At 45.3% G+C, this 25,403-nt stretch overlaps 1 protein-coding gene across 2 annotated transcripts in view; it reads left to right on the top strand.

Annotated features, from left to right (window-relative positions):
- The first annotated feature begins 2,632 nt into the window (after positions 1-2,632).
- Positions 2,633-25,403, top strand: part of WASF2 (WASP family member 2) — a 42,779-nt gene continuing 20,008 nt past the window's right edge. The window contains exons 1-2 of one of the 2 annotated variants that reach the window (XM_040424272.1): positions 2,633-2,715; positions 15,245-15,344. The gene's annotated coding sequence lies outside the window, so the exon portion shown is untranslated. The remainder of the gene's footprint in view (positions 2,716-15,244; positions 15,345-25,403) is intronic. The other variant, XM_040424271.1, reaches the window with a different exon arrangement.

Here is a 25,403-nt window from a genome sequence, read left to right as displayed (position 1 = left end):
CTATTTATCCCCAGGACTGTGACGGTGACGAGGGGACATCCTCTGCGTTTGGAGGAAAGAAGGTTTGTACACAAACATAGAAGAGGATTCTTTACGGTAAGAGCAGTGAGACTATGGAACTCTCTGCCTGAGGAGGTGGTGATGGTGAGTACAATAAAGGAATTCAAGAGGGGTCTGGACGTATTTCTGGAGTATAATAATATTACAGGCTATAGCTACTAGAGAGGGGTCGTTGATCCAGGGAGTTATTCTGATTGCCTGATTGGAGTCGGGAAGGAATTTTTTATTCCCCTAAAGTGGAGAAAATTGGCTTCTACCTCACAGGGTTTTTTGCCTTCCTCTGGATCAACTTGCAGGATAACAGGCCGAACTGGATGGACAAATGTCTTTTTTCGGCCTTATGTACTATGTTACTATGTTACTATGTAAAGTGCTACTGTTTTGGAGGCATTTGTGCCTCGTTCGACAAGTTTCATTTTTAAACTTATTCTGGTGCCTTTTTTTTTGGCCTATTTATGTAGGTACGCCGTTTTTATGCATCAATTAGGAGCAAAAACGTACAAATTTTTATAACACTCAAGGGGTGGCTTCATTTTTTCATCAGCTTTGCGTGGGGCCGTGCAACATTTATTTAAAAAGGCACATCTTGTGGTAGACATGCGCCTTTTCACAAACATACAATTTGTGTTGCAACTTTTTATCTATTATGTGACTTTTTTGCTGCACTTGTGCACCTAATCCACCCACCAACCAGTAGTCTTATTGCACGCGATCCACTGGCACCCTGACAAATACAAAGACGCTTCGTCTAATTCATCACCTGCTGTGTGACTCTTTAGAAATGCTATGCTAAACAGTGAAAGGCAAAGGGGCTGTTCACATCTCGTTTTTGTTGTACATCAAATGGATAAATTTGTGAACAGAAAAAACGTATAGAAATATACAGGGGGCGTAGTTAGAGGCTCATGGGCCCTGGTGCAAGAGTTCAGCTTGGGCCCCTTCCCTCAGTGCTTTGTGGCTGGGGCAGGAAAGCACATAGCCTTCCTGCTGCCTGAGGCAAAAATTGAACTGGCAACCCCCTCCATGCCAAATTCTTCACCTAAGGGCTCATGCATTTCTGTGTCAGTTTTTTTTTGCGGACCGTATGCGGAACCACTCATTTCAATGGGTCGGCAAAAAAAAACAGAAGTTACTCTGTGTGCATTCCGTTTCCGTATATCCGTTCTGCAAAAAAATAGAACATGTCCTATTATTGTCCGCATTATGGACAAGGATAATACTGTTCTATTAGGGGCCAGCTGTCCCGTTTTGCAAAATATGGAATGCACACGGACGTCATCCGTGTTTTTTGCCGACCGCAAAATACATAAGGTCGTGTGCATGAGGCCTAACCCCTTCCCTCCAGCCAGAGGTGTAACTTGACCTGCATGCACCTTCTGTAATACCGGTGTCTTCTTATATGGCACAAGGGTCTTAGGACCCCCTCAGGCTCCTGGGCCCAGTAGCAACTGCTACCTCTGCACCCCTAGGAAACGTATGGCATGAAATACCCTTAGAGTCTATAATTAGGCAAAAGTAGTTCAGAAGTGCATACTTTTGACTCTGTTTGCCATTATTTATGTATGTTTTTGTGTAGGATAGAATAACGTAGCATACCTTACATATCTGTTTTTATCCAAATACTTCCTCTTGATTTATTTCAAATCTTTATTTAAAAAAATGTAAGTTTCACAAAAATTTATACTTTTTTGTTAAAAAAAACGGACACAAACGTATTGAAATGTATGCACATCCGTTAAACGTATACGTTAAAAAAAAAAAAGATAGCTAACCACAAAATTGCATACGTCTGTATACTTTTTTAATGTATGTCTAAACGTATTTGTGAATCGGATGGGAACAGGCCCTAATCCACTACACCGGTCTAATAGCGCTCTAAAAAAAGTCGAGCACGATCCCCCATTGACTATAATAGGGTCGTCCAGGTGTGCGCTTTTTTGGCGGAAAAAAAAATTCAGAACTCTGCTGTTTGTTTTTAATCAGCACTGAGGCACCAACCCAGATGTGACTATGTCCTTAGAGGCTCGGTCTGTGCCCCAGTCACAAATTCTGTCATATTTGCTGTAAAAACCATGCAGATTAAACTCCTTCTGGTAAAATGGCGGATACCGTGGCGTGACCCTGTCCCTCAGCCACCGTTTGTGTCCATCAAAGCTAAAATATCATTTTTCTGTTCCTTACACTTTCCTTCAGAAGAATGGCAGCAATATGCTACTGCCCTAGAGTGTAGACCACCCTAATACGTCAGCGCCTGAGGCAGGCACATGACAGCCAGTCACGTCACCTACGGAGCTCCTGAAAGTGCTCATTTTATCTGTGGTTTTCCTCACACGGCTCAATAACATGTCGGTCTTCTTAAAAATGGTTTCTCGCAGACGATATGTGGTACAGAAAGATTCATAAATGACTGCAATACCAACCCAGTAAGTCCCAATCAGTGTCAGGGAGGAAGTAGCGGGCAGCCTATCAGGAGCATGAAGGAAGTATTCTAAACCAATCACATACAACGTCCAAGCTGGGGGCAGCCAATCGACAGCGTTCATTCAATAACTGTAGCCAATCACAGTGATCCCGGGGAGGGTACTGGTGGGGCGGTGTCCTAGTTGGAAGTCTTGGTGGTCACCCGGTGTTAGTAGCGGAGACCCCGCGGTTAAGGTGAGGAGCAGCGGGGGACTCTCGGTGCATGGTTTAACGGGGGTTCCTGACTCGTTACATAGATAATGTAATTGGAGCCTGAAAGTCTTCTCTGCTGCAAAGTTGGCGGTGGAAAAGTTATCAGCTAATGGGTGACCATGTATAACTTGTCAGCTGAAGGCAACCAACTCTAGTTGGGCCAGTGAATAGTTGTATGAAAAGCCTTCCAGTGGTAAGAAACCGGATGCATGTATGGAACAGTGATGTATTATGGGGAGCAGTATACATACTATATATATATATATATATATATATAAGAGAGAGAGCAGTATACATACCAGCATCAACATCTGTGTATCAGGAGACATGGCTGAAGCACCAAATCCTCCTCCCCAAAACTTGTATGATCAGATTTTGAAGTAGAGATGAGAATTATACGTACGTTTTTTTTTGGATGAAGTAGCGGCTTCCTAACAGTCAGATTGATAACCGAGGCAGATGAATGCCATTATGATTTTCCCATTTCCAGCCCATCTTGTCTTAGGCATCATCTACGTGGCCCTGTTTTGGACTGCAAAATATGGATACCTTCCACGTGCAAATATATCCCAAGAGAACAGCGGTGGCGGTTTTTATTACGGCCATGTGAATGCACCCGGTGTAAGTGTATTGCAGATCCTCAAAACATGGATACTGGCCATGTACATTCTGCAGACCGCACATGGCTGGCGCTATATAGAAAATGCCTATTCTTGTAGGCAATTGCGGATAAGAATAGGACATGCTCTATATTTTTTGCGGAGCCGAGGAATAGAACAACGGATGTGGGCAGTACACGGTGTGCTGTCCGCATCTTATGCGGCCCCATTGAAATGAATGGGTCCACACCCGTTCCGCTAAATTGAATGCAAAACGTGTGAATGCACCCTAAGGCAATATGCGGGCACCGGCCGTTTGCTCACCGCATCCATACACGGAAGCACTACGGAGTGTTTCCATGGGGTTTCTCTACGTGCCTCCGCACCGCAAAAAAATAGAGCATGTTCTATTTTTTTGTGGTAAGGACGGATCACGGATCCATTAAAGTTGAATGGGTCTGGATCCGTTGCGGCAGCCGCACGCATGGTGCCAATGCATTGCGGACCGCAAATTGCCAACGGCTGGGTGCTAAAAGCCGTAGGGTATGGTCACATTTATGTTTGGAGCCTCCATCACAGAAAAGTATCAGAGAGAATAGTCCTACATGCCTTAAAATTTTTTCTACATGAGGCTTTACCTTCTATTTCTGACGGCAGGAGGTGAATAACAAGAAGTCCATGGATGATCAGAGATCAGCACTAGGCATTAGGGTTGTTGCGGGTATCGAAATTTCAATACCCAATCTATACTTTTGTCCCGATATCGATACGATACCGGGATTTCCATTTTTTTCTATACAAGGCTGAGCTTCTGCGCAGTCTAGTATCTCTGAACATGAGCGCGCTGCTGTCGGCGCACTCATGTTCTCTCAGCAGCACAGGGGAGAAGGAAGCAGTCTCTCCCTCCCCCTGTGCTGCTGCTGCCACCAATGAACGGAGAGAGGGGCGGGCACACTGCGCCACCAACGATAGGACTTTTCCTGGGTCCGGATTTAGTTAAGTATTAGGCTACACAAAGCAGTGCCCAGAGATGTCCCAGCACTTACTATTATTCCTGGGTGCCGCTCCATTCGCCCGCTGTGCCCCCATTACTGTCTCCTGCTCCATATGCTAATTACTATCGGAGCAGTGGGGAGGAGACATCAGCTTCTCTAGTGGGCCTTCCTTCTCCCTGGCTGTAGCGCTGTCCAATCACAGCGCAGGGAGAAGGAACGCCCACTAGAGAAGCTGATGTCTCCTCCCCATTGCTCCGATAGTAATTAGCATATGGAGCAGGAGACAGTAATGGGGCACAGCGGGCGAACAGAGCGGCGCCCAGGAATAATAGTAAGTGCTGGGACATCTCTGGGCGCCGCTCTATGTAGCCTAATACTTAAAGTCCGGACCCATATAAGGTGGTCTTTAACACATAATACAGGAGGCGGGTGTTGGCAGCAGAATTGCATAGCCGTCACCCTGCCTCTGACAGGGAGCTGCGATCAGCGGCAGTTAACCCCTCAGGTGCGGCATCAGCTGCCGCTGATCTGCTGCCAGTACCCGCCTCCTGTATTAAGGGTTCATTATCATTGGTGGCGCAGTGCTCCCCCACCCACCCCATTAAAATCATTAGTGGTGCAGAGCGCCCGCCCCTCTCAACCCCCTAGTGGCAGTGGCCACAGGGTCCCCTCCTCTTCTCATTGGTGGCAGTGGCCACAGGGTCCCCTCCTCTTCATTGGTGGCAGTGGCGACAGAGTCCCCTCACCTCCTCTCATTGGTGGCAGTTTCTGATCGGAGCCCCAGCTGTGTAATCCTGGGGCTCCGATCAGTTACCATGGCAGCCAGGACGCTACTGAAGTCCTGGTTGCCATGGTAACATCCCGGATGCTGTGTGCACAAAGCACAGGGCAGCATGGACAGTGTGAGGTCCTATTCACCCTGATAGAGCTCTATTAGGGTGAATAGGACAAGGGATGAAAAGATCCCAGGTTCTGGCCCCTAAGGAGGGAAATGGTTATTAAATAAAAAGTGTACAAAAAAAAAAAGTTAAAGGGCTTCTGTCACCCCCAAAACCCTTTTTTTTTCTTTTTTTTTTGGGCTTGTTAAAATCGTTATTTAACGACTATTCCCTATATAGGGATCTTACCTTTGTCTGTGGCTTCTTTTCATTAAAAAACGATCTTTTAAAATATGCAAATCACTTCACTACCAGCAAGTAGGGCGTCTACTTGCTGGTAGCCGCCGCAAAAAAAACGCCCCTTCCTCTTGTTGATTGACAGGGCCAGCAGTGCTCTCCTCCTCCGGCTGGCCCTGTCAGCATTTCAAAAATCCCGCGCCTGTCTTCATTCGGCGCAGGCGCTCTGAGAGAAGGAGGCTCGCCTCCTCAGCACTCCCTCAGTGCGCCTGCGCCGAGGACGTCTTCTCTTTCGGTGACGTCATCGGCGCAGGCGCACTGAGGGAGTGCTGAGGAGGCGAGCCTCCTTCTCTCAGAGCGCATGCGCCGAATGAAGACAGGCGCGGGATTTTTGAAATGCTGACAGGGCCAGCCGGAGGAGGAGAGAACTGCTGGCCCTGTCAATCAACAAGAGGAAGGGGCGGCTACCAGCAAGTAGACGCCCTACTTCCTGGTAGTGAAGTGATTAGCATATTTTAAAAGATCGTTTTATAATGAAAAGAAGCCACAGACAAAGGTAAGATCCCTATATAGGGAATAGTCGTTAAATAACGATTTTAACAAGCCCAAAAAAAAAAAGGGTTTTGGGGGTGACAGAAGCCCTTTAAAAAAACACACCAAATTATTAAGTATAAATCACCCCTTTTTTTCCCAATTTCACATATAAAATAAATAATCATATCGCCACGTGAAAAAAGTCCAAACTATTAAAATATTTTAAAAAATCTATGCGGTGAACGCCGGAACAGAAAAATAAAAACAAGACTGCGCAATTCGCCATTTAAAAAAAAAAAAGCGGAATGCACGTGGCGCTTTTTGTTTATTTTTTCGCGTGGTATCGAGTATCGCAATACTTTTTTATGGTATCAAAATCGAATCAAAAATTTGGTATCGCAACAACTCTACTAAGCATACACATCTGCCATCAGGTCAAGTGAAGACCACCTGCATTAATAGTTATAGTACAACCTATCATGCAGCAAACCAACCCCAATGCCTATATCTGTGTGCGCAGCAGGCTGTACATGGACCTGTAAAAGTAAGGGTGCAAACTGCAGATCCACAAAACCCCGACACTGGCCGTATGCACGCTGCATCGGTGTGGGCCACTGACTTAAGTGAGTTCGCAATCTGTATGTTTTGGGCCGAAAATAAGACCTGAAGTACATGGAAGCCCTTCTGGACTTATTGCAGTCAAAGGGTCCGCACCGCGATGCGGGGTGCACATGGGACGGTTGTGTGAATGCACTCTCGGTGTATCAATGCACACGTCCATTTTTTCCTCATTCATCAGTGTGTGCACACTTCACAAATGGATAATTATGATGATATTAATAATTGTTATTCCAAGTGTTAAAAGGGAGATTTTAGTATTGATGACTTATCCCTAGAATAGGTCATCACTATCTGATCAGTGGGGGTCTGACACCTGGGACCCCCGCCGATCAGCTACTAGAGAAGGCAGGTTACGAAGCAAAGGGCTATACATTGTATAGCGGCTGTGCTTGGTATCGTGCTCAGCCCCATTTACTTCTGAAGCTGAGCAGCTCCTAGGCCACATGACCAATGACCATGACATCACTGGCCCAGGAAAAGTAAGGAGGTTGTGGCACTACTGCAAGCGCCTCAGTCTTCATTAACAGCTAATTGCCAGGAGTCCTGGGTGTCGGACCCCCACCGATCATTAAAGAGAAAATCCCTTTAATGATTTCCATAGTAAATGAAGATGTAGCCATAGTTTGCTAAGGCTACTTTCACACTGGCGTTTTGAATTCCGTTTGTGAGATACGTTTCAGGGCTCTCACAAGCGGTCCAAAACGGATCAGTTTTGCCCTTAATGCATTCTGAATGGAGAAGGATCTGTTCAGAATGCATCAGTTTGCCTCCGTTCAGCCTCCATTCCGCTCTGGAGGCGGACACCAAAACGCAGCTTGCAGCGTTTTGGTATCCGCCTGGCGATGCGAAGCAAAATGGATCCGTTCTGACTTACAATGTAAGTCAATGGGGACAGATTCGTTTTCACTGACACAATATGGTGCGGTTGAAAACTGATCCGTCCCCCATTGACTTTCAATGTAAGTCAAGACGGATCCGTTTTGACTTAGACTTTTCTTAAAAAAGAATAATGCAAACGGATCAGTTCTGAACGGATACAAGCGTTTGCATTATAGGTGCTGATCTGTCTGTGCAGATCAGATACCAGACGGATCCGCACCTAACGCAGGTGTGAAAGTAGCCTAACTTTTTTTTTTTTGTCATGATTTTAGTTACAATATGGTGATTGACTGTGGATAGGTTCAGTACCCATGGGATCCCCAGTCCTAGTGTGATTGAACCAGTTTATACACTGTACACAGGCTCATAAGCAAATTCTGCTTCCAGCAACATACTGAAATATTGACCAGAATGCAGAGCGTGACAATAGCTGAGTCTGCAAGTATTGAGGGCTTCTGGATTGTGTCATACCAGCGTAAGGATGCAACCTCAGAAGAGGAAGTGAGCGCTGACTACACTGAGCAGTTTCTGTAAATTTTCCATGGTGCACAATGGAAGCCATGTAGCGAGTTCTTGACGTAGTCCAAACTTTCTTACTGTGAATGGAAGCCTTTTTAAGGGCCCGTACACACACATACACACATTTGTTCTGGTGTTTTTTGCTCACTTAATGCATGCTTGGCATTTTTTTTTAGAAAAAACACCAATAGCCTTAGGCCTCATGCACACGAAAGTATTCTTTCACGGTCCGCAAAATGGGGTTCCGTGATCCGTGTCCGTTTTTTTTTTTCCGTGCATCCTCCTTGATTTTTGGAGGATCACCAGACATGAAAAGTGAAAAGAAAATCTAAGTCAAGTTTGCCTTGAAAATGATAGGAAAAAAACGGACACGGATCACAGACGCGGATGACAATCTTGTATGCCTCCGTGTTTTTTCATGGACCCATTGACTTGAATGGGTCCGCGAACCGTTGTCCGTGAAAAAAATCGGACAGCTCATATTTTTTTCACGGACTGGAAACACGGACGCGGATGACAAACGGTGCATTTTTTGAGTTTTCAACGGACCCATTGAAAGTCAATGGGTCCGCAGAAAATCACGGAAAACTGACAACGGACACGGAACCCAACAACGGTCGTGTGCATGAGGCCTTACCATGATGCGTTCTTGAAATAAAGGCCAGAAAGGCAAAGAAAAAAACACCATTGGGCAAAAAACACTTGAGTGTCCTGCATTTATATTTTCCCATAGACTTTAAACATCTGTAGCTGTCATGCTTACAGCACAAACTGCACAAAAAAACACCACTAATAGCTTAAGCCTCATTCACACATCCGTGCTTAAATCCGTGAAAAGTCGGTCAGTGATGCCTCCGGTGAAGGTGTCCGTGAAGGATCCATGCTGGGTCTGTGTATCAATTTTCGCTGTCCGTGTTTCACTGAACAGCTGAATAATAATTTTCAAAGCGTGTCTTCCCAATGATCCATGAAACTCTGATGGCATCCGTGTTGCATTCGTGGTTTTCATGGACTTATAGACTATAATGGGCATGATCGATTAGGATAGGAACACAGACAAAATGGAGCATGCATCCGTGCTAAAAAAAAAAAATTATGGGGAGGTGTGCTGTCCGTAGAGAACACATATAGCACACTCACGTGAAACACTGGTGTGTGAATGAGGCTTTATTCAGTGTTTGGTCAGTTATTTCCATCAGGGATTATGAGCCAAAATCAGGTGCGGCATTAAACACAGAACAGGTGCAGATCTTTCCCTTATATCTTATCTCGGTGTAGCTTCCACTCCTGGTTTTGGCGTGCAATCACTGATGGAAATCCCTGATCAAACACTGACGTGTGAATGAGGCTTAAAAGGGTTCTCGGGTATTAAAGAATGAAAATACTTAAATATTACTTCATTATAAATATATTCCCAAATACTTTACATTAGTTATAATGGCTCATTTTGTGTGGGGAGCAATCATTAGGGGGAAAAAATGGCTGCCGTCCTATTAGTACACATAAAACCTGTCCTAATCACACAGGAGGACAAGTTACTTCACAACACTGAGCTAAAGAGCTGCCTCATCCTCCTCTCTGCTTGTCAGGGATTATGATCCTGAATGCAGTTTAAGGCCTCTTGTACACGAACGTGTGCTGCGGACCGCAAATTGCGGTCCTCAATGCACGGGCATCGACCGTGGGGAAGCCGCATGCAGATCGCGACCCCATTCACTTGAATGGGGTTAGAGATCTGTCCGTCCCGCAAAAAGATAGGACAAGTTCTATCTTTTTGCGGAACGGAAGCACGGAATGGTACCCCACGAAAGCAAGGCCGGTGCCCCGTGTATTGCGGACCCGCCGTATGCGGGTTCGTGTGCAAGAGGCCTAATATTATCAGCTGAATCTCTGTAGAAATGGGAGATCATGAACAGATGTGGCAAATGAGCAGCACTTGTATGCAGTCTCCATTACCACAGTCTGTGCTGTCTGTCCTCTCTGTACTTCATGTCTCCTCATGAACTCCATTCATGCAAAGATTCAGCTGAAGATCTTATCTGTATTCAGGATCATAATCCCTGACAAGTGGGAGAGGAGGATGAGGCAATGAGGCAGCTCTTTACCTCAGTGTTGTGAAGTACTGTATTTTTCACCCTATAAGACTCCCCCCCCCCCCAAAAAAAAAGTGGGGGGGAAATGGCAGTGCGTCTTATGGGGCGAATGCTGCTGTTTACACGATACACCGCCGACCGCATGCTGCACAGCGCGGTCAAAGGTGTATCAGCGAGGAGGGGCTGGGGGCCGGCAACTAGCTGGGCCCAGTGCAGTCATTGTATTCTATTACACCGGGCCCCGCTCACTGTACTAATCATATCTAACTACAGGCCATGTTTAACTATAGAATATATTCAATCCAGCAGCCTGTACTTACGTCCGTAGCAGGCAGGAGACTGGGCGGTGGGCGGGCACTGGCAGAGTAACTCACTAGGTCACGCGCCTGCTCCGCCCACTTTATGAATGAAGCAGGCGGCACGGGCACGTGACGTAGTGAGTTACTCTGCCAGTGCCCGCCCACCGCCCAGTCTCCTGCCTGCTACGGACGGAAGTACAGGCTGCTGGATTGAAGATACTCTATAGTTAAACATTGCCTGCAGTTAGATACGATTAGTACAGTGAGCCCAGTGCAATGGAATACAATGACTGCATTGGGCCCCGCTGTCATTACAAAACTAGTGTAGATGCCAGCCCCCACCCCCTGCCAGCCCCCAAAGGATTTGTTTGTGTCATGTGACCTCGGAGCATGAGTGAAGCCTTTGCTATTACTCACCGCAACGTGGTCACCCGCCGGCCCGCACCACGCTGCACTTTCCTCTTGACACATCGTCCGGACATAGTGCTAGTAAGGACGCACTATGACCTGACGATGTGTGACATCAGGATAACAGTGCATCTCGTGGAGAAGAAGATAGAATATCTCTGGAGTAGGGCTGAAACGATTACTCGATTAAATCGAGTAATTCGACACACAAAAATCCTCGATGCAAATTTTTTGCATTGAAGATTCGTTTGTGTCATGTGACCACGGAGCGGGAGTGAAGCGCTTGCTATTACTCCTGCTCCGTGGTCTCCCGCTGCGCTTGGAATACTCACCTTTCCAGCGGGAGGCCTCCGGAAACTTCACAGCACGTCCATGGTCCCGTGCTGCACTTACCTGACGTACGCACGCCGTGACCTGACGTGCTGTGTGACGTCAGGAGCAGAGCAGCGCGAAACGATGGCGTGTCGGCGGCACCCCTGCTGGAAAGGTAAGTTAGTGAAACCGAGGGGGTGAGGGCGTGACTAAGGCCGGGCGCCCCGAGTGCACAGCGTCATAGCAACCAATGATGCTGTGCAATCCGGGTGTCAGGAGGAGCAGGGCAGCAGAGACGATGGCACGGTGGGGGGAGAGCTGATGGTACGGTGGGGGGAGAGCTGATGGCACTGGGGTGGGGGGAGAGCTGGTGGCACTGGGGTGGGGGGAGAGCTGGTGGCACTGGGGTGGGGGGAGAGCTGGTGGCACTGGGGTGGGGGGAGAGCTGGTGGCACTGGGGTGGGGGGAGAGCTGGTGGCACTGGGGTGGGGGGAGAGCTGGTGGCACTGGGGTGGGGGGAGAGCTGGTGGCACGGGGCGGGGGCTGATGCACTTGGGCTGATCGCACAGGGGGAACGAAGGGTGTTTTGGACTAATTGTAGGGGGTCTTATGAGTTTTTATAAAGGAAAACAGTCTATTAATGCATTTCTTCTTATTAGATTACTCGATTAATCGTAAAAAATAATCGATAGAATATTCGATTACTAAAATAATCGTTTACTGCAGCCCTACTCTGGAGTGTCGGCAGATCCCCTACAGGAGAGGTATTTTATCTCACTGGCGCTGGGGACATGGCTAGGAAGGGAGCTGGAGGCATTGGGGACCAGCTGGTGAAACTGTTGGGGGGGGGGGTTGGTTTAGCCTGATGGCATGGGGGGAGCTGATGAGGTTTTATAAAGAAAAACGTTCTCTTAATTAGTTTTTTGTTATTAGAGTAGTCGATTAATCGTTGGACTAATCGATAGAATGCTCGATTACATTATACACTGCTCGTATCCAGGGTTATGACCACCCTGGAATCCAGCAGTGCTGGCCATGCTAAAACACTATAGGAAAAAGTATTGGAACAAAAAGATGTGAGGCGGCACTGCCGCAAACCTCATCAGGTAAGGGGTGGTGCACTGTGAAAACCAGTCCAGTCCAGTTCAAGCAATATAACGAGGTGCTCTGCTACCAAATAGTGTATAGTCCAAGCAAATAACGGTATGATCCAGAGAGAAGGAAAGATAGCGGCACTCACCAATTGCAGTAGTAGTAGTAACTTCTTTATTTTCACAATCGAGACAAGTTACACGGGCTGGGGCGGACATGCAGCATTATAATACTGAGGGATCAGCTGGCGACGGCCGTTTCGCGCATTTGCGCTTCTTCTGGCCTCTGACCTCAAGCGTGATGAGGCCAGAAGAAGCGCAAGTGCGCGAAACGGCCGTCGCCAGCTGATCCCTCAGTATTATAATGCTGCATGTCCGCCCCAGCCCGTGTAACTTGTCTCGATTGTGAAAATAAAGAAGTTACTACTACTACTGCAATTGGTGAGTGCCGCTATCTTTCCTTCTCTCTGGATCATACCACTATAGAAAAAAGTGCCAGCCTCTGGTGGTCAGGACTGGAGGGGTTCGCATAAGCCAACGTGTTTCTCTATATTATTGCAAACATAGCCACCAATGTTGGATTGCAGGGTGGTCGTAACCATGGAAATGAACAGTGTATAATGAAATGGCAAAATGAATCACGCCAGCAAAGGAGGCAATATGGACATGGCCATTATTTTTTCTGGACAAACAGGTAATTATATTTTATGTGCAATGAACTCCGGAATGCTGTTACTTGGTTAAAAAATATAAGTGGGGTGCTGGAGCTCAAGTGAGCAGTGCTGAATAAAGGGGTATACGTAAAGGTGTATGCCTCTCCTGTGGGCATTCACACAACTGTAGTTTCGGTCCACATCCGTTCTGCATTTTTTTTGTGGATTGGATTCAGATCCATTCATTTAAAAAAAAAATTGAATGTGTCTTATTTTTGTACGTTTTGCGGACAAGAATAGTCATTTCTAAAAAAGGGCAGGACGTGCTGGTTCTCAAAATGTGGAATGCACACGGCCAGCAATTTGCGGGCTGCAAAAAGGATACGGTCATGTGAATTCTCCCTTATATTGAGAACGGGTCCACAGACCGTCATGCCATTGCCTCCAGGCAGGGAAAAGGGGTCAGTGGACAGTTGTTCACATAGCTGCTGTTGCTCATCAACTGTATCCTCATCTATCAGACATACATGGTGTAACCTGTGGATATACCATAAACAACTGAGAAAGCGATACCCCTTCAAAATTTTTAAGATAACCTGACAGTGCCTCATGAGAAATAACGTTATGTTGCTGACTGACATTAGCGATGTGCTTATGTCAGCACTACATAACAGTGTTCTTTATAACTCCCTGCCTGCCGCCGTTCTCTTAAAATAAAGACTTTTAAAATGTGCTAATGAGCCTCTAGGTGCGATTAGGGCCTTGCTTCAGCACCTAGAGGCTCGGTCTACACACCCTTTGGCACACCCAGGTCCAGTTGATTGACTTTCGAATTCTACTCATCGTCCCGTAAATTGTGCGCCTGCGCCGTCCCGTTTAGTATTTGGCGCAGGTGCAGTCAGTGAAGGATGCACTCCTGCTGCCGGCTTCCTCACTGCGCCGACGAAGGAAGCTGGCAGCAGGAGCGCGTCCTTCACTCGCTGCGCCTGTGCAGAATACTAAAAGGGACGGCGCAGGATTTGCGGGACACTGAGGAGAATTTGAAAGACAATCAACTGGACCTGGGCGTGCCAATGGGTGAGGAAACCGAGCCTCTAGGTGCTGAAGCAACTCCCTAATAGCACCTAGAGGCTCATTAGCACATTTTAAAAGTCTTTATTTTAAGAGAACGGCGGCAGGCAGGGAGTTAAAGGGTTTCTGTCACCCCATTAAACCGTTTTTTGTTTTTTTCTTTACTAATAATCCCTACAGTGCCATCTCATGATACATAAGCAAATTAATCATTTTGGTTCAGTAGAATTTGCTAAAAATCGATTTTTAAAATATGCTAATTACCTTGCTACCAGCAAGTAGGGCGGCTACTTGCTGGTAGCAGCCGCATCCTCCGATCGTAATAACGCCCCCTCGGCATGCTGATTGACAGGGCCAGGGAAGGGAATCGTTCTCTGCTGCCGCTGTTAGAATTTGAAATCTCGCGCCTGCGCCGTACCTGTCTTCAATCTGCGCAGGCGCACTGAGGGGCGGCCGCTCTCTCGACCGCTCCATCCTCAATGCGCCTGCGTCGATGACGTCATCAAGTACACCCGGAAGAGATTTATTATTAATAATCGTTGGTGGTATAGTGTTAATAACTGTCATTTTTATAAAATTATTTATTCCCATTTTGTTGGTGGTTTTTGTGGCAGCATGCTTATTATGTACATACTTACCTGATTCGAGCATCCAGCGACGTCACCAGACTCTCCGCCTCCTTCCAGCGATGCCGGCGTCTTCTCTTCCGGGTGTACTTGATGACGTCATCGACGCAGGCGCATTGAGGATGGAGCGGTCGAGAGAGCGGCCGCCTCTCAGTGCGCCTGCGCCGATTGAAGACAGGTACGGCGCAGGCGCGAGATTTCAAATTCTAACAGCGCCAGCAGAGAGCGATTCCCTTCCCTGGCCCTGTCAATCAGCATGCGGAGGGGGCGTCATTACCATCGGAGGATGCGGCTGCTACCAGCAAGTAGCCGCCCTACTTGCTGGTAGCAAGGTAATTAGCATATTTTAAAAATCGATTTTTAGCAAATTCTACTGAACCAAAATGATTAATTTGCTTATGTATCATGAGATGGCACTGTAGGGATTATTAGTAAAGAAAAAAACAAAAAACGGTTTAATGGGGTGACAGAAACCCTTTAACAAACACATCGCTAATGTCAGTCAGCTACATAACGTTATTTCTCATGACCGAAACAATTTAGGCCAGGAGTGGAATGTCTAAAGGAAAGGGTTATTCTTCCTCTTTTTGGTGTCCATCTGCATGTGAAATTCTCAGTGTATTGATTGGTTCTGATTTTAATCCACAATACAACATGTATTCGACATGGCTGGTTAGACCAGGCTTCATTGTGTAGTTTACAGACTTGCGTGTGTCCTTGAGTTCCCATCTGACTGACCATGTAGCCACGTGTTCACTGTTCTGTCGGCTGCGCGGACCTCTGACACTGGAGCAAGGTGAGGAAGATGTTTGCTCATGACTCATTTGTCATATGAGACAGATGTAGCACTTTGCAAAGTCATTTATTATTGCTACACTTGAAACAAAACAAAAAAATACAAATAAAAAAATGTTGAGGTCATAATACATTAATTTATATTTGCATGAAAATTGGCAAAAAGCTGGCAGACATGCCGAGAGGTGGCCAGACAAAAACTGCTGCACGCTGCGATTTTTGTCCAGCTGCCTCTTGGCGTGTTTGTTGTGCTGCAGCCGGATCTCCAGTGAATGGGGCCGGGTGGACTTTCGGCAGCACACGTGGGAAAACGGTAGTACGGATATGGCAAGCTGTTCCCCTGCCCGAATAGCCTGCTGGAAAAGCTAAACGGGAGTGTGAAAGTAGCCAAACACATCTCAATTACATCAGTGATCTAGATCTAATATTTTTATTTTTTAAGTCTTTTTTCCTAGGAAAAAATGGCTGAAAAAAACAAGTTCGACAAAAATGCTAAAAGCAGCAAAGGCAAGGCAAAAAAAAAAACTGCATGCAAAATAATTTTGTAGTGAATTTTTTATAATTTTCTATATAGCCTTTAAAATAGCATCTTGTTACATAAATTAAATAGAAAATACACTCCAAAACATATAGCTAAAACACTGACATGTGAAACCAGCCTAATGGGATGAACATCTTGGACTTGGACTTGTTCTCCGAGGAGATGAATGCTGCCAATGGTGCCTGAAAGGGGCCCCCTCTTTCCCTCTCTTTCTGTTGAAATACACGTGAAAACTCGGCCAAGCCAAGTTAGATGTTTATCAGGAGATGGCCATAGAAAATAGGTTTTTATTAGTGGAGTCTCATTTCCTTGGATCTCCTGACAATCTTTTGTCTGTGGGAACTGCCAGATGTTGAGGAAATCAAGACTGATATTTACTGTGCATTCCTTTTTTTCCCAAAGATAAGTGGCACCAAATATGTCTAGCAGTCGCTGATCCTCCCTCTTATTGATTGATTAGGGGAGACGGTACTGAAACGTTCAGTGGAGCTCTTATCCAGTGCCGTCACAAGTTTTTACAGTGGAGTGAGCACATTTCCACTGGTATTAGTGATCAGAAACTACATATGGTAGTGGTATGATGCTGAATGACCGAAAACCACTGAGAAAACTATACACTGTTCCCAAAATGTTGTACAGAGCCTTTTCAGAGATGTATTGCAATCCACTTAATTTTTTATTATAATTTTTTTTTGTGGCTCTACATTTCTGTATCAGCAAGCACCATAAACGTTAATTAGCAAATATAAATCTATTAGAGTTGTTCTAATAATGGACCAAGGCAAAACACGCTCCATGTGTGAGTGGTATTTTCCAGCCTGAACGCTGGCTCCTGTGGAGTGAACCTGTAACATTATAATGATATATGAAGTTGTAAATTCTTCTCACCAACAATCTGCTGAACTGCTATCACATAATGTGGTGGCTGCAGTTCAGTAAATCGGTGGTGAGACTGGAATTCACCATATTCTAAATCATTATAATGTTACAAGAGTAGCGTTCAGGACAGGAAATTCGGATCACACACCAAGCCTGTTTCCTGGAAGAATACGCTCCTCTGAAACTAGCCTTGGACAGTTGGCATAGCTCTATGACCAACAGGAATTGTCCCCTTCTAAATACACTATATGGATGAAAGTACACATTACACCTACAGGAGCTTTTATGACATCACATTCTAAATCCATAGGCATTAAGATGGAGTTGGTCCTCTCTTTGCAGCTAACACAGCTTTCACTCTTCTGGGAAGGCTTTCTACAAGATTTTGGAGTGTGCCTGTGAGAATGTTTTCCCATTCATCCAGAAGAGTCTTCGCGAGTTCAGACATTGATGTTAGACAAGAGAGTCTGGCTTGCAATCCCCGTTCTAGTTCATTCCAAAAGTGTTCAATAGTGATGAAGTCAGGGCTCAACGTGGCCAGTCAAGTTCTTCCACACCAGGCTCACCTTGGAACCGAACCAAACCAGATCCCGTTCGGGGAAATGTTTTTTTACAGTACAAATTAATTTATAAAGTTATATTACCCGAAGTCTCGCGAGACTTCGCGAAGTAATAACTTTGGCTCATCGAAGCCAATACATTTTAATACTGTACGGAGCTTCTGCTCCTTACAGTATTGGAACAAAGTTTTATGCGAATAGACTTCAAATGTTTCATCCGAAGTCGATTCGCTCATCCCTATTGATCTATCCTGTTGATAGGTCATTAATATGTACATCCCTTTTATGCCCCTCTATGTGCTTCAGCACTCGTTGACCTATAATTTTACGTAGTCTACGACTTTGTGGCTGAGTTGCTGTGATTCCTAAATGCTTCCACTTTCTAATAATACCGCTCTTAACTGATTGTGGGGTCATTTACTAATCTGAAATACGCCTAAAATTAGGCGTATTTCAGGCACAGATGGAGGAGCAGTGGTTAGTTGCACCGCTATCTGCAATCTTTCCCGGCTCATGCCATGTCTAAAATTGTGGCGGGGAAGGGGGCAGGCCTACATGCCTGTCTCATTTTCTACGCCTGTTTTAGGCATAGAAAATGGGGGGCTCAGTGGTAAGCGCTGGTGCCTAGCAGTGCTGCGGTCCTAGGTTCGAATCTGACCAAGGGCAACATCTGCATGGAGTCTGCATGTTCTCCCTGGGTTTCCTCAGGGACATACTGATAGGGACCTTAGATGGTGAGCCCCATCGGGGACAGTTGGATGGTAATGTCTGTAAAGCGCTGCGGAATATGTCAGCGCTATATAAGTGCATAAAATAAATTAAAAATAAATAAATGTTAGACAGCTAGGAAGCGCCTCTTCATAACTTCAGCAGATCCACCGCCAGTGCAGGGACTTAATTAAGATTAGAGTCTAAAATGCTGGTCTTAATAAATGTGCCCCATAGTGTCAAGTAGTCATAAATTTGATGCACCATTTTGTCATATATTTCATTTTTTCCAGACTAATTAGCATTGGATATGCTTCTCATAACCATGAAAGAATATACAGAAATAAAGGTCACATTTTTCACTGAACTTGATAGCAGATGGATCCATACATGCCAAGCATATATGCATGTGTCCAGAGCTCTGTCAATCACCTATAGATGAAAGCAGGATACTTGCTTTCGCATACAGTCAGGAAGAATCAGGGCTTGTTTCCATATATTTGCCCATCTCTTGTATTTTTTCCCTCCAGTGTGATATTGAAACATCGGAAGGAGATGGATGTCGGACCTGATCCCATTGTTTTCTGTCATCCAGTGAATAAATTGTAGCGCCCGCTGTCTCACTGCATTTACGTAAATGTTGTAAATTCTGCTACAGCATTACTTCCTGGGAAATTATGCAATTCTCTTTTTCCAGTTTCAGCATATTAAAGGACCTGGAGCTAAATAGTATTGTAATTTTATATAATAAAAAAATTATTTTCAATGGAATATATCTGTATAGCACCACCTGCTGTTTGTTCTTTCCCTAATTTCTCTGTCCACCTCACTGAGGTGGACGTACATGCTCCATTCCATCAACTGCCACCAGCTGCAGCAAAAAATACAAACCAAGGGTCCATTCACACGTCCGTTGTTTCTTTCCTGATCTGTTCCGTTTTTTGCGGAACAGATCTGGACCCATTCATTTTCAATGGGTCCTGAAAAAAAATCAGACATTGAGCTGTCCGATTTTTTTTTTTCAGGACCCATTGAAAATGAATGGGTCCAGATCTGTTCCCCAAAAAACGGAACAGATCAGGAAAGAAACAACGGACGTGTGAATGGACCCTAAGCTGCCAGCTTGCCGTAAATCTAGGAGAGCAATGATTGTCTGAGAGTTCTGGATTCATGTGAGATACAGGAATGGTTCTAGTTTTGTTAGAAAGAGATTGTCATGTACTACATGCAGTATGATCTTCATTTTTTACATTAAACCCTTCCTGATGCAGCGATTTTCATATTTGCATTTTTCGCTCCCCGTCTTCCTGGACCCATAGCTTTTTTATTTTTACGTTCACATAGCCGTATATGGGCTTGTTTTTTGCAAACAAATTGTACTTTCTAATGGTATTGTTTAATATTGCTTACTTACAAGGAACGCCTTCCCAGATCTCTGCCCCCGGGGGATGCATTCTTGCCCTCCACATGTGCACTTCTGGGTTTACGGCATCTCAGGGGTTAAATGTCCGTGATCTGCATTACCACCAATCACGGACATTAGCTGCGGGTGTCTGCAAGCCTCAATCAGCTACTTTTAGGGAGCCATGGCATTTATCCCATTAAAGTGAACGGGAAAAAGCTGAAATCTTCTACACAGCTGCTATGAAGTAGATGATGCACAGGTAGACGGCCCCTGGAAACAATGAAAAGGCTACTGAGCTGTATTGAATTTATTTTTTTCAATGGGAGTCAATAAGAGCCATGCAGCTGTATGCCATACAAATATATGTTTGTCTTATATGTCAGTGTATACTTTGGTGTGTATCCTGCATATACGAAGGGAAAATCCAAACACGGGAACAGAGCTGTAGCATCGGATGGTCCGACGGTCCTGCAAAAAAATAAAAAATAAAATGGCAGGGCGGAGGCAGAGAGAGAGAACTTCTTCTAATCCTTGCCTATGTTCCTCAGCATATCTCCCGGATTACAGACACATTCAAGTGTGACGGTGCACACATGGCTGGTGCCCGTATATTGCGGACCTGCGGTTTGTGGGCCACAATACAGGCATGGACCTGCTACGGTCGTGTGCCTGAGGCCTTACCCTGTGGTTTTTCCACACAGAAAAAACGCATATAATCAGCATTATGTGCAGCCACCCTAAGGGCACCTACACATGTTGCAGAATGCATGCGCTTTTTCAGCACGGATTCCCGTTTAAAAAAAATCGCGGCACGGTATAGTACATGAGATTACACTAATCTCATGTACACTTTGCGGATTTCTTCTGTGCAGAATTTGACCTGCTGTGCAGATTTCCAAATTTGGAGCATGTCAATTATGTTTAAATGTCATTTCAATGAGAAACTCAGAGCTGATTCTGCACCAAGATAGGACATGCTGCTGCTTTTTTTTCCATGTAGAAAAAAACCGCAAGTGCTACTTCCCATTTAAATGAACGGGAGACGTTTTTGGAGCTTATTTTGAGGCAGAAACGGTTTGAAGTTCATTCGGACGTGCAATGTTTGCCTCTCTGGCAATTGTACACTGAATACTAGATTGTGAAAGAGGAGCTGTTTGTGTGCGGGGAAGCATTTGCAGTGTCACATGGACTGTAGTGTTGAAGGGGTTACAGCTGCAGTATCTGGCTGCAGGCTCTGAGCTGTAACCAATGAGATGTGGAGAAGGGGTGTGCCAGCCTTTCACACCTGGATCTCTTGGCAGCTCTCTGTCTCCCTGTAATCCCTCTAGGGCCTGCAGCCTCCGCCTGCATGATCAAGCCAGCACTGGCCTCTGAAATGGGGGATGTAGCGACTCCTCCCAAGAGCCAGATACCAACAGTAAACATAATGACGTTAGTCATGAATAAAGTAGATTTCTGTGTATGTATGTGTATAGAATGCCATAAATCGGGGTATGGGCGTTGTGCCCATGCAGCAGTGAACATTTACCCTGTGCCTGTCCCAGGTGACTGCTGCCTACCGTAAGCATGCCCTCTTGCAGAGCAGCTCGGAAAGTGGAATTTGAGTTTGTGCACATATATGGTAAAATCTGACCAAGGTCCAGTGACCGAGCTGTCAGATCAGTGGTAAATGCTGGAACTAATGCACATACAGGCCATTTTTACAGCTAACACTCTTTATCCCTCACCCTTAATAAGCCGCAACACTTTCTGTACGTGGAAATGAAGTATAACGATTTACTTGGAGTCTGCACCTAAAACCTGTCTAAAAAGTGGTGCAGTTTGCAAATTGCAGTGGGGCACATTTACTACAGGACTTGCCACTATTTTAGGCATAAAATAGTTGCAAATCCCCTTTTTTAACTGGCAATACTTAAAGGGAAACTGTCACCTCCAAAAACCATCCTAAGCCGCCAGCAGTACCTGACAGTAGCCAGCAGCGTGTTTTCGACGATAATTTTCTTCCTGAAGGCCGATGCGGCTAAAGCTCAGAAAACATTGTTTTAGCCCCTGCCAGTGCGCTTCTCTAGTCATGCTTGAAGTCAAGGGGGCAGCGGCCTCCTTGCTTCAAGTCAAGGTAACTGCTCCCCCTTCCCGGCCCCTTCGCTGTGACTGACCGCGCTTATGCAGAGAGTTCGGCAAAGCCAGCCAAACTGCCGGCTGTCAGTCACAGCAAAGGGGCAGGGAAGGGGGGATGGTTATCTTGACTTGAAGCAAGGAGGCCGCTGCCCCCTTGACTTCAAGCATGACTAGAGAAGCGCGCCGGGCAGGGGATAAAACCAACGTTTTCTGAGCTATAGCCGCATCGGCCTTCAGGAAGAAAATTATCGTCGGAAACACGCTGCTGTCTACTGTCAGGTACTGCTGGCGGCTTGGGATGGTTTTTTGGAGGTGACAGGTTCCCTTTAAGGCGGGTTTAGCCAATATAGCAGCTGATTGTCAGGAATGAAGGGTTCCTTCCCAACAGTCGGCTGCTCGTTCCCATACAGAATCATTGTTTCTGGGCAGCAGATCACTGTTTAGACCACACAATCTGCTGCCCAGATCATTCATCGGGTCATCAGCGGCACATTTATATGGCCAGACTATTGGGAATGAGCATTAGCAGGAATGGTCCTATAATCTGGACGGTTATTGGTTCATCTTAATCCACCTTTAGTTGCACGGCCAGTTTTACGCCAGGCCCGCCAGCTGGATGTGACAAGGTTTGCGGAAAACCATGGCAACCAGGTCTTAGTAAATGTGGAAAAGGGACACCTAAGATGCACCGTTTTGCTCCACAATTCTGGAGCTAAATTCTATCCCAGAGTAAGGCTCCATTCAGATGTCCATGTGTGTTTTGCGGATCCACGGATCCGCAAAACACCGACACCGCCAATGTGCATTCTGCATTTTGCAGACCGTGCATCGCCGGCACTTAATAGAAAATGCCTATTCAAGTCTGCAATTGCGGACAAGAATAGGACATGTTTTTTTTTTTTTCGGGATCGGAATTGCGGACCCATAGAAATTGCAGACCCATAGAAATGAATGGGTCTGCAATTCCGTTCCGCAAACTGCGGAACGGAATTGCGGACGTGTGAATGGACCGTATATGGAACCATTCATTTCAATAGATCTGCAAAAAGAATATGCTTTCCGTTTTTCCGTTCCTTTCAAAGATAGAACATGTCCTATTATTGTCCGCATAACGGACAAGGATAGTACTGTTCTATCAGGGGCCAGCTGTTCCGTTCCGCAAAAAAACAGAATGCACACAGACTTCATCCGTATTTTTTGCGGAGCGCAAAATACTGAAAAAGCTATACGGTCGTGTGCAAGAGGCCTAAGCCAATCAATAGTTGGTATAGAGTTATGGTTACATGGCGATTATCATGTCACACCCAACAATTGCAGTGGAATCATGGTGTAGTGTTGCTAGTATAGAAATTAATGGAGTTGCAAATCGTACATTGAATGCTACCCCAGAATCCGCAAAAACTCCAGCAGTGTCGGATTTTTGCGATTCTGGGGTCAAAATACATGTGCAAGTTGCACTGGGGCCCCGATAATTTCTATGCTAGCAGCACTACATTGTGATCCCACTGCAATCCTTGGGTGTGAGCTGTTGTGTGACTAAGATTGCTGTGTAGCCAAAACCTTGAAACCGAAGTGTCTATCCCCGCACCACATTTCTCATCCAGCCTGAGCCTCTGTGATAAATCTTGTGCAGGTCAAGACATCCTGTTGAAGTTTACACCCTCAATAGGATTAAAAGGGTTGTCTAGTTTCCAATATTGATGACTCAGGATAGGTCATCAATATCGTATCGGCGGAGGGCCAACTCCTGACACCTTTGCTGATCAGCTGTATAAAGAGAACGCAGCTCTTGTATGAGCGCTGCATTCTCTTCACTGTTGAGCTGCTCTCCATCAACATTGACATTGAGCGAGCAGGTGTAATTACATCTCCTCTGCCTGGAGTAAGACCCCCGCCAATGTGATATCGATGTCCTATCCTGAGTATAGGTCATCAGTGTCTGAAACCAGACAACCCCTTTAATAAATCTGGGCCAGCGTGTTTTCTTCCACAGGTTGTGGTGTTTTTTTTTTGTTTGTTTTGTTTTTTATACCTCTTTGCATGTTAACTAGAAAGACCCACTGTACAGACTGTTTCTACAGTCCAATAGTGTGTGTAAGTCGGCACTCCAGTAAAGATAGGATGAGGCGCTTGCATATGAAGAACAGACCGGCACTCACTTGTTGATAGCATTATGTATTCTTTATTGTCACTTTTCTTTTGTGTGACACGTAAATCAATGTGACAATAAAGAATACATGATACAAGTGAGTGCCGGTCTGTTCTTCATATGTTTCTGCAGTCCATCACTAGGTAACAAGTATATCCGTTTTCTTAGTGACAGTGTGTATTTTTACTTGGTGTAAAGAATGGTATCCAGGTAAAGCTTAATGAAACAATAAGCCTAAATCTTTGTTTTCTGTGAGTCACTGGTTTATAGTGTGCACAGGATAGACCCTGATTTTTGCGTGCTCATCTCTAAAGCCCAGGTTGTCATGTATACAGCCGATTAGTAAGTCTTGTGGCTAACAGGGCATGCTGGGAATTGCTAATTAAGGATGTCCGGCAGAGACTCGACTCCCCTCCCGCCCCTCTGGCAAGGCATTACATCCTGTCTATCCGCAGAGCTATCCAGAACATTCTGCTTCTGCTCAGCTCCCTGTCTCTCTCCCCGGACAGAGCTGCACAATAGTACCCAATGGGCATTATCAGCATTCTTTTACAGTGTCGAGTTGATGTTCCTGTATGGGTGTATGATCAGTATATAGCCTACAAATGACTGTAGTGCCTGCATTGTGCATACCGTTATGTGGGGTGCTCAGTGTGCAGAGTCACAGTCGGTTACAGGTGGCATCTCGCACTGCAGGCTAGCTGAGAACAACAGATTGCAGTCATAATCACTACATGGAAATGGTCACGGTGATGATAACTGATTTGTCATCTGACCTACATTAATTTTGCCTAAATCTAGTCTGGTTGCCAGAAAAAGTAGTCTAATTCCCATTATAGGGTATTGGCAGGATTATTTTTCTACTGATGTTTCAATCTAGAAAGGAACTACACTGTTTAAGGCCTTGTTCACACCCTGCAGTTTAGTGTTTTTCGTTCGATACTCTTTTGTTATGTCTGGCTTTAGCAAAAACAAAAATGCCCTTACAGTGTATCTCCAGCATCCATTTATCTAAAATTTTAAAAAAGGTAGCTATTTGCACTTTCTATTGGTTTTCTTAACATGCAGGCTGCACACTTTTGAATTACTGCAGTCCTTCACTTTCACACTTTATGTGCATCCATGGAGTAACCTTGCTCATTAAGGCTGGATTCACACGTGACTGATTAGTTGCAGATTTTTGTGCAGCAAATTCAGTGTTGTACAGTACCAGTTTCCGAATTCTCATCCACATGCTGCATAAAAAAATGCAGCATAAAGGCTTAAAGGCCTTTCGGGGGAAATTTTAGTTTGATTGAATTTTTACAAATTTTTGGCTAAAAATCATATTTTCAATTGGCTTTTATTAAACAATATTGAGTCATTCTGTTACAAAGGGTTAACTGTTTGTCTAGTGTTTGTGTGCCTGGTATTTTAACTTTTACTTTGTGCTCGGTCATCTAATAAACCTTATCTGTAAACTACTTGGACGTCATAAACACTTATTTAACCACCTCAGCCCCCAGTGCTTAAACACCCTGAAAGACCAGGCCACTTTTTACACTTCTGACCTACACTACTTTCACCGTTTATTGCTCGGTCATGCAACTTACCACCCAAATGAATTTTACCTCCTTTTCTTCTCACTAATAGAGCTTTCATTTGGTGGTATTTCATTGCTGCTGACATTTTTACTTTTTTTGTTATCGAAATTTAACGAT

The sequence above is a fragment of the Bufo bufo genome, chromosome 3 (assembly GCF_905171765.1).
Source record: "Bufo bufo chromosome 3, aBufBuf1.1, whole genome shotgun sequence".
NCBI lineage: Eukaryota > Metazoa > Chordata > Amphibia > Anura > Bufonidae > Bufo > Bufo bufo.
Note: the sequence above shows the minus strand (reverse complement) of the source record. Positions and strands in the feature narration are given on the sequence as shown.